Here is an 8,811-nt window from a genome sequence, read left to right as displayed (position 1 = left end):
AGCCTCAGTCCTTCCAGGAATTCAGGACTGATGTCCTTTAGGCTGGACTGGCTGGATCTCCTTGTAGTCCAGGGGACTCTCAGGAGTCTGCTCCAGCACCGCAGTTCAGAAGCATGGCTTCTTCATCGTGGTGGCTTCTCTTCTACGGAGCCCAGGCGCCAGGGCATACAAGCCTCAGTAGTTGTGGTGCACAGGCTGGTTGCCCCCCAACAGGTGGGTTCTCCCCAGACCAAGGATCAAACCCGTGGCCCCTGCACTGGCAGGCGGATTCTTTACCACTGAGCCACCAGGGAAGTCCTGTATCAAATATTTTTAAATAAATGTCTCATTTTTTAAAATTAATTTGCATATAATTGCTCCTGTTTTCCTTTGAGTACACTTTAAAGCAAAACTACAATGGTGAAAACTACCTTAGCTGCTATACATTAAAAAAAATTGTTTTCCAGATGTTTATGATAGATATATGAGATATGTCTTTCATCCCTCTCTTTAACTCATTGCAATATCTCCTCCACTTTTTCTGTAGGGCCTTACCAGTGCAGATACCAAAAACAAAATAGGAATATAGAAATCCTATAGAAACCCTAAACACTGTTCTTAAATTCACAAAATGTGCATCTTACTGACTTTTTTAAATCAATGTTTCTCTCCTTAGTATCAGTGGCTCAGCACATCCGTTTAGGAGAACTGGGCCCCGACAGATAGAGTCTGGATCTCAGCAGGTTCTCCTTCTACTGGAAGCAGGAAAATTCAGGATGAGCTATTAGGATGCAGGGTGGGCTGGGGGAGGATGGAAGACAAAGGTGAGGGTCTGCAGAGAAAATAGGAAGGGTTCCTAAGCCTGCAGGAACTGATGGGATAATTTGCATCCTCAAAAGAGATCTTTGAAGATTCTCCTGCTTTATTGTTGCCAGCAGGCTCTTCTGTTGAAATACGATAAATTCCTGTGTGTTTAAACCTCAGGAGAGCAATAGAAAAAAACAGAGACATTGGCATATTTCTCCCTAAGACACCAAACCGTACAGAATGACAGCCTGAGTTAAGGTAGAGAAAAGTGGCATGCTTTGTACATGGCATGGCCTCAGATGTCCTCTCATAAATTTAGTTATGTGGGTGGTATCGATATGCTCGTGTGAGCCAATTACATAAAGCATGATAAACGTGATCAGAATTTATTGGTGAAGCACTTAATGGAGCAGAAGTCTTTTTTTTTTTTTAATGTCTGAGAAGTAATTCATCTATTACATGAAGAAAGGTGCATGGGTCTAAAAACACTCTGAATCTTAATCAAATGAAAAATGCCTCTTTTTTTTTTCTGAGGAAACAACAAAACTGAGGGACCGAAAAACAGGGCGTGAAATGCTGTTGCTAATTAGTTTCATGAAATGGAAGATTTTAAGCTAATATTAGATTTTAAAGCATACACATTTCCACAGATGGTATTATTAAACTCTCCAAAAATAGCACACTTTTGTTTAAAAATCTGTTTCTTGAGTTTTTTTTTAATTCAGATTTGTATTCCTATGTGATTTAGGCAAAAACTGAGAAACCTTTATTAATGCCTAAAATATGGCTCATCTCAGTCCAGTGACATGAACGTCAAAACAAGAAAACAAAACAAAAACCAGACATTGCATTTTCCATCAAATACAAATAGAGATTATCTAGTAAATGCAGTTTTTCCCAGGAGCTTATGTGAAAGTGATTTGTATATATCTGACAGAGGTCTGGGCATTTTTCATTTTATGTGTGTGTGTGTGTGTGTTTGTGTGTGTACACACTTATACATAGTTTAAAACAACATTGCTGTCCTGCTGTCAGTGTTCTGGCCTCCGGGCAAACTGACAGACACACTTCTTAGCAAGCCACGTCAGGCCATGAAAAACACAATGAGTTGCCAAATAAAGAGCAGACGTGCAGGACCCATCCTCTCTTTCCCTCTCCCCTGCTGCCTTTGGGGTTCTTCAATGCTGTTCACGTGAATATTCTTCCAGAAATTCCACAGGCTTTAGCTGTCTAGCTATCCAGTAGTGTGTACCTGCCCACCTGCTTTCTATTAACAGAGTCTGCCTCCAAGCGTTCTCATGAGCCTGTCACCTTGACAAACTTCTGTGCTTCCCCTGATCCTTCTCAGGGATGGATGAATTACCAGCTGCTCAATATACTCTGAGACAGGATAGGATGCTGTGTTTTATGCATTTCAGCGTGCTCTTAGGTGGAATTTAAAAATAAGAGGAGATAGGGCAAAGCAGAAATTCTCAAAAGTTTCGGTCTCTTGAAAACCATGGAGGACTCCAAGGAGCTTTTGTTTCTGTTGACAAGATCTATATTGTATTAGAAAGTAAAGCAGACATTTTAAAAATTTTATTTATTTATTTATTCATCTCAAAAAATAACCATAGTAAACCCATTACAGGGTAACACTAATAATGTATTTACGAAAATATATCCTGTATTTCCACAGTGAAAGAAATGCAATGAGAAAAAGGTCATCATTTACATTTTGGCAAATCTCTTTCATGTCTGATAGAATGGCCGGAATTAAATGCAAGTTCTGACTTCTCTTAATCAAATAACTCTCTTGTTGTAGCTTAGCCTCACAACTGTGGAGTCTTACACTTTGTGTGGCATCCCTCAGGTGACCCTGGATCTCATTTTGAGAAACCCTGGAATAAGGAACTTAAGAATGGAACCGCTGAGAGTACAGCGCTGTGTCTGCTAAAGGTGAACAGAGAGAGAATAGAATCCTCTTGAAGCAAAAGTAATTCCAAGGACTGTCCAGTGATTCCTTAAATTATCTCCATCATAATATAAACTAAAAACTAGGTGGAAACCCCATTGCATAACCATTTGGACAACAATTATATTAAAATTTAAAGGTATAAGTAAATATAACCAAAAAACTTCTATTTTGGGGTGGGGGGTGGGGGGCAGGGATTCCCTGACCCAGGATCAGGCCTGTGTCCCCTGAGGTGGAAGATCAGAGTCCTAACCACTGGATTGCCAGGGAATTTTCAAAAAATTCTTAATATTGACTTAATGTGACAGATGATTTTTGCTGAAACAAAATCACCACATCTAACAAGAATACAGTATTGACCTGGTAGCATGGTTCTTCAGCATGTATGTACTACCATTTGCCACGTGTAACCCATTTCTCTCTCTCTCTCTTTTTCATTGGAACTCAGATACACACAGTTAGATGAATTATTATCTTTAGTTCAGGACACATTCTTGTCATTGATCTCTTCATGTTCCCCTTTCATTTAGTTGTCTAGTTAATTTGTACAGCTTTATATGTTTCCTTAGTTGCTCAGCAGCCCACCAGATTCCTCCGTCCATGGAATTCTGCAGGCAAGAATACCGGAGTGGGCTGCTGTGCAGGCAAGATCTCCAGGAGATCTGCAGGAAGATCTCCAGGGGATCTTCCCAACCCAGGGATCGAACTCAGGTCTCCCACATTGCAGGCAGATCCTTCACCAACTGAGCCACCAAGGAAGCCTTTACATGCTATAAGACACAGCAAATGCATAACTCAAAATAAAACTTAAGATCTTGACAATAATTTTCTCTAACAATACAGTCCTCTCACTCTCTTCCCTAGGCTCCTCCCATCCATGGCAACCTTCCTAAATGCTACACTTGTCATCCTTTTTGCTTTTTAAAAAATATAATTTTATTTTAATACACAGTTTTATGTATGCTTTTAAAAGGTTTATGTATTTCTAAAACATACTTATTTTAATTTTACAGTTTATAACTTCATAGAAGGAGATATTTTAACATTTGCAGACTTTATTGCAATATCCATCCATATGATATTACTCTGTGATACTTCACTTTATCCATTCTAACTACCATATAATATTCCATTGAATTAATATGTAAAAATAAGTCATTTATTTTACCATTTTTCTCTATTCAAACTATGGCAAAACTTATAGCATATCTGATGTTACAGGTTCTTCTCTTGAGTCAAAAACATTATCTAATAAGAGAACTTTATTGGGCATTTACTATGGGCGTTGTTAGTCTCTCAGTCATGTCCAACTCTGCAATCCCATGGACTGTAGCCCACAAGGCTCCTAGGGCCGCAGAATTCTCTAAGCAAGAATACTGGAGTGGGTAGCCATTTCCTTCTCCAGGGGAGCTTCACAGCCCAGGGACTGAACCTGGGTCTCCCACATTGCAGGCAGATTCTTTATCATCTGAGCCACTATGGAAGCCCGTTTAATATGTGGCAGATGATATTCCAAGATCACTATACATATCAGCTCCATTAAAATTCACACCAATCTTATCAGATTAGCACTATCATTCTCTGCATTTTACAGACAAGGATACTAACAATAAAAGGGTAAGAGTAATTATAAAAAAGATACTGCTTGGATTCAAATCCAGGCAGTCCAGTTCCAGGGCTGGGTATCTAATTAAACCATAAGTATTTCTCCTTGGTTTACAAAAATGACTTGTGACAAACAGAGCAAAAAAACTAATGTTAGTCCTCAATTATACCTGATCATTCTTACAATAATTATTTTTAAGTTAGAATTGAAATAAAAATGAGCATTTTAATATTTGTATAGTTTTCTGGACATTCTAAAAATGTGTCTGTAGACATTCAATTCAGTTCACTGCAGTCACTCAGTTGGGTCTGACTCTTTGAGACCCCATGGACTGCAGCACGCCAGGCCTCCCTGTCCATCACCAACTCCCGGAGTTTACTCAAACTCATGTCCATTGAGTCAGTGATGCCATCCAACCATCTCATCTTCTGAGGTCCCCTTCTCCTCCTGCCTTCAATCTTTCCCAGCATCAGGATCTTTTCAAATGAGTCAGTTCACATTAGGTGGCCAAAATACTGGAGCTTCAGCTTTAGCATCAGTCCTTCCAATGACTATTCAGGGCTGATTTCCTTTAGGATGGACTAGTTGCATCTCCTTTCAGTCCAAGGACTCTCAAGAGTCTTCTCCAACACTACAGTTCAAAAGCATCAATTCTTCGGCGCTCAGCTTTCTTCACAGTCCAACTCTCACATCCACACATGACTACTGGAAAAACCATAGCCTTGACTAGATGGACCTTTGTTGACAAAGTAATGTCTCTGCTTTTGAATATGCTGTCTATGTTGGTCATAACTTTTCTTCCAAGAAGTAAGCGTCTTTTAATTTCATGGCTGCAGTCACCATCTGCAGTGATTTTGGAGCCCCCCAAAATAAAGTCTCTCACTGTTTCCACGGTTTCGCCATCAGTGATGGGACCAGATGCCATGATCTTAGTTTTCTGAACGTTGAACTTTAAATCAACTTTTTCACTCCCCTCTTTCACTTTTATCAGAGGCTTTTAAGTTCCTCTTCACTTTCTGCCATAAGGGTGGTGTCATCTGCATATCTGAGGTTATTGATATTTCTCCCGGCAATCTTGATTCCAGCTTGTGTCCTTCCAGCCCAGCATTTCTTATGATATACTCTGCATAGAAGTTAAATAAGCAGGGTGACAAGATACAGCCTTGACGTACTCCTTTTCCTATTTAGAACCAGTCTGTTGTTCCATGTCCAGTTCTAACTGTTGCTTCCTGACCTGCATACAGATTTCTCAAGAGGCAGGTCAGGTGGTCTGGTATTCCCATCTCTTTCAGAATTTTCCACAGTTGATTGTGATCCACACAGTCAAAGGCTTTGGCATAGTCAATAAAGCAGAAATAGATGTTTTTCTGGAACTCTCTTGCTTTCTCAATGATCCAGCAGCTGTTGGAAATTTGATCTCTGGTTCCTCTGCCTTTTCTGAAACCAGCTTGAACATCTGGAAGTTCACGGTTCACGTATTGCTGAAGCCTGGCTTAGAGAAATTTGAGCATTACTTTACTAGCATGTGAGATGAGTGCAATTGTGCAGTAGTTTGAGCATTCTTTGGCATTGCCTTTCTTTGGGATTGGAATGAAAACGGACCTTTTCCAGTCCTGTGGCCACTGCTGAGTTTTTCAAATTTGCTGGCATATTGAGTGCAACACTTTCACAGCATCATCTTTCAAGATTTGAAATAGCTCACCTGGAATTCCATCACCTCCACTGGCTTTGTTCGTAGTGATGCTTTCTAAGGCCCACTTGACTTCACATTCCAGGATGTCTGGCTCTAGATGAGTGATCACACCATCATGATTACCTGGGTTGTGAAGATCTTTTCTGTACAGTTCTTCTGTGTATTCTTGCCACCTCTTCTTAATATCTTCTGCTTCTGTTAGGTCCATACCATTTCTGTCCTTTATCGAGCCCATCTTTGCATGAAATGTTCCCTTGGTATCTCTAATTTTCTTGAAGAGAACTCTAGCCTTTCTCATTCTATTGTTTTCCTCTATTTCTTTGCATTGATCATTGAGGAAGGCTTTCTTATCTCTCCTTGCTATTCTTTGGAACTCTGCATTTAAATGGGTATATCTTTCCTTTTCTCCTTTGCCTTTCACTTCTAGTCTCTTCACAGCTATTTGTAAGGCCTCCTCAGACAACTATTTTGCCTTTTTGCATTTCTTTTTCTTGTAGACATTAGTTTGAGAAATATTTTTGCATCTTTTTTTTGGGTAGACATTAGTCTGAGAAATAATTGTCGTGGTCTGGGCATGGGTTGGAAAAGAATTTCCAGACATGAGACAGAATGACAGAGAAAATAAAGTTTATTAGAGTGGGAGACGCTGTTAGAATAGCGAGCCAGCTCAAGGGAGAACCGACGTTGAACAGGGGTCCTTAGTCCACTTTTATTCCCAGGGTACAAGGAGTGAGATAGAAGTCTTGTGGGTAATTTGCTGATTGGATGAGGCATGCATACTGGGTTGGGGAGAGTAGGGCAAACACCTTCTCCCTATGGGGTAGGAGGGGAAACAAGTTATACTGTTCCATTAATAGTTACAACATGGGACAGGGAAGGATGATCAAGGTCTGGTTTTTCTGTTCCTGTATTCCCAGACCCTTCTTGGCTTTATCTGCTCTTTCGTCCTTGTCTCACCACAATAATGTTACCAGGGAATGATTGTTGAAGCTCTGCTTCTGTCCAGGACTTAAGTTAAATTTACTGTAAGTGGTAGAAATGCAACTGAAACTAGAATAATAATAAGATAAGATAATTCATTGGCTCACAGATTTGGGAAGGATGTGGAGTTTTCAGGGAGAAAAGAAAAGAAATGTTGTAGGAGAAATAGATAAAGCCATGAGGTAGAGATTTCAACATCCCTCTTTTAACAGTTGATAGAACATTTAGATACAAAGGAGAAAAAAGAAAAAAGCAGAAAAAAAAAAAAAAAAAACTACCTGAATTTAAAGCACAATCTCCAGGTCTGAGACATTTATAAAACAGTCCACACAGCATTTCTTTACACTAAAATCAACTAGTCCGTCTTCATGCTAAATGCATCTTTTACCCCCAAATCATTCAGTAACATTACAGGTGGTCATTTGAAAAATATTGGCTCACTGAGTTATGCAAATCTTTCAAATGTTGACTTCATAGACCCTCCAAAAAGGGGTACGAGACCCCCAAGGTTCTAGGGACTACATTCTTGATAGTTATTGCGTTGTAAGAACAAATCTTTTGCTTCTTTAGTTCAACTAGAATTTCCCAGTTAGCAGGACAGTAACTACCACACAGTAGGTACTCCATAAATATTTGTTGGATAAAGAATGAATGGATGAATGAGTTACCCCTGCAGACACTTGGTTGAAATTTCTTTACCACTCTATCTTTAAGAATAAAAAGTACCTGCACTTTAAGTATTCATTTCCTATCTCCAAACTGATGAGCTCTAAATCATGCATGTTCTAACGCTCCCAATAAAAACAGTAGAGAAGAATTTTAAGATTTAAGTTATCAAGCTAAATAACGGATTAATTGCAATTTACAAACCTCTGATAAAAACACTTACTGGACATTTAATAGCTAACAATTATCTGTGACCATATTAAGATAATGTATTTTGTCCTCTTTTAAAAATATTTTTTTGCATGTAAAGTATGTCTATCTATCACACAATTATCTCCCACAGCCCGAGACCATTCCCAACATACGCACATGAGAGTAATAACAGAGTATTTGGTTTGTTTGAAAGCAATCGGTACACTAGAATATTCTACCTTATCGAAATACCTTTAATGTCCCAGTGTTAATGTCTTTAAGACTGTGAACTAGCAAGAGTGTGTGAATGCTCCAGTATATTGTACTGATTCAATGACTTAGAATGCTAAATGATTTGGATAATCTTTCTATTTTGTTTTCCTCCCAAATGTAGGGGGATGGGGAAGCTATGGGGATTGTTTCTTGTCTTAGCCTGAGCACCCCTGTGGAGAGGATCCAAGCATGAAGTTTCCTTTGAAGTGAATGGAATCTCCATACTCAGATCAGCTCTGAGGATACACAGAGGAGAACAAGAAACTGGCCGCATGAAAACAGACACTAGCATTTAAATGAGTCTAGGCTTAAAAGAAAATGTATGCGTCAAAAAATGCCAAGATTGGAAAACTAAGATACAAATTTTCAGCAATCCTAGGTCAAACCATCTTGTATTAGAAGCTGGTCTTTCTTAGGTCTAACACAAAGGAAACAACAGTAGCAAATATTCAAAAAAAACCTTAATGATTAGGTTAGCAATAGGGAAACATATCAAAACAGCACAGATGCCAAGTATTCCTACTGTGGATATAATAGAAGCCTGGCAACATCCATGGATTGTATGTGCCCTATATCCTGATTTTCACTATGTATTTAATACTAGCAGGTTGGTAAAGTAAAAAACAGAACAAAAATAACCATCACAATATAATATTCCAG

The sequence above is a fragment of the Oryx dammah genome, unplaced genomic scaffold, assembly GCF_014754425.2.
Source record: "Oryx dammah isolate SB20612 unplaced genomic scaffold, SCBI_Odam_1.1 HiC_scaffold_5, whole genome shotgun sequence".
NCBI lineage: Eukaryota > Metazoa > Chordata > Mammalia > Artiodactyla > Bovidae > Oryx > Oryx dammah.
Note: the sequence above shows the minus strand (reverse complement) of the source record.